The sequence below is a fragment of the Malania oleifera genome, chromosome 5 (assembly GCF_029873635.1).
Source record: "Malania oleifera isolate guangnan ecotype guangnan chromosome 5, ASM2987363v1, whole genome shotgun sequence".
Lineage (NCBI taxonomy): Eukaryota > Viridiplantae > Streptophyta > Magnoliopsida > Santalales > Ximeniaceae > Malania > Malania oleifera.
In genome coordinates, this window is record NC_080421.1 from 82,956,376 (window position 1) to 82,957,732 (window position 1,357).

At 40.1% G+C, this 1,357-nt stretch overlaps 1 non-coding gene across 1 annotated transcript; it reads left to right on the plus strand.

Moving 5' to 3' along the window:
* Positions 1 to 302: 302 nt before the first annotated feature.
* LOC131156802 (small nucleolar RNA R71) lies at positions 303 to 408 on the plus strand. The gene has a single exon (XR_009137074.1). It is a non-coding gene; the product is annotated as a small nucleolar RNA R71 (small nucleolar RNA).
* The last annotated feature ends 949 nt before the right edge of the window (positions 409 to 1,357 follow it).

Sequence of the window (1,357 nt, forward strand, 5' to 3'; positions counted from 1 at the left end):
ACTGTTGTTTGTGGTCCTAGGGACAAGCATTGATCTAATTTTTTAGATGTAGCATGTAGAGTGGGGGCCAAGTCCTAGTTTGCGGTCAAATTGTAGACTCCTTTAGGTTTGGAGGCCGATGGATTAGGTAGTCTACGGGTGCTAGCCATGTGCTGCTGAGAATTTTCGCCAGAGTTTCAAAGAGAATCTAGACCTCATTCTTGTGCTTAGTAAGGAATGTACCTCTGCACGACGCATCAACCATAGACCTATCTCTCTTAACCAACCCTTTGTAGAAAGTTTGGACTAATTGCCACTTGGGGACCTAGTGATGTGGACATTTACAGAGCAAGTCCCTAAAGCACTCCCAACTCTTGAAAAAGAATTCCCCATCCATCTGTGAGAAACTTGTGATGGCTCTCCGAAGCTTATTCGTCTTCTCAATTGTAAAGTACTTTTTAAGGAATTCATGCTACATAGTGACCCAGTTGGCCACCGAGTTCTGTTCTAAGGACATTAGCCAATATTTGACTTTATTCTTCAGAGAGAACGAGAAAAGCCTAAGATGGAGAGCATCATCACTAAAATTAGGGATTCGGATAGTGGAACAAATTTCCAAGAACTCATCTAGATGCTGATAAGGATTTTTAGTAGAGTACCCATGAAAGTTGGGAAGCATCAAGATAACTAAATTCTTAATCTCAAATTGTGCTGCCTGTACATCCAGGAACTGGATGCAAGATGACAATGTATATGCATTAGGTACAAAGTAGTCCCTAAGAGGTAGAAGGTGTGGCCCTCCCACTATATGTAGGTGAGGAGCATGGGATTCTGGGATTTGTTCAGCGGGAACCAAGGGGTTATCTTCGACCATTGCTTTTAGTTCAAATGACTCAGCCTTCTCAAGGTTAGAGATAGGTTTCCTAAGGGACCTACGAGATTTTTCAATCTTAAGATCTATGAGAATTATCTCGGGTTCCAAAGAGCACAGACCAAACATACACACGTGTAAGCACATAGATTCAGACTTCAAAAACAGGAAACAAAATAAAGAAAATAGAAATTAACAAAGAAAGTGAAAACAAAAGGAGAGGAAATCAAAAGAACAAGGCAATAATACTCTAAAGAGAAAGTTGACTTATAATCGTAGCCAAGTCCCCGGCAATGACGTCAAAATTTGGTAGGCTTGCCAAGGCTTGGGTCTTTAACTAGCAAAAATAATATTTATAAAACGTAACTATCCCAAGTTCAGTAGAAAGTGGGTAAGTCGGCTATCGATCCACGGAGACTTGTAGCGCAGTTATTAAACTACTTCCAATTTAGTTTACTAACACCATGTTATGAAAAAGAAGTGAAAGATGGTATTTTTCAATGATGG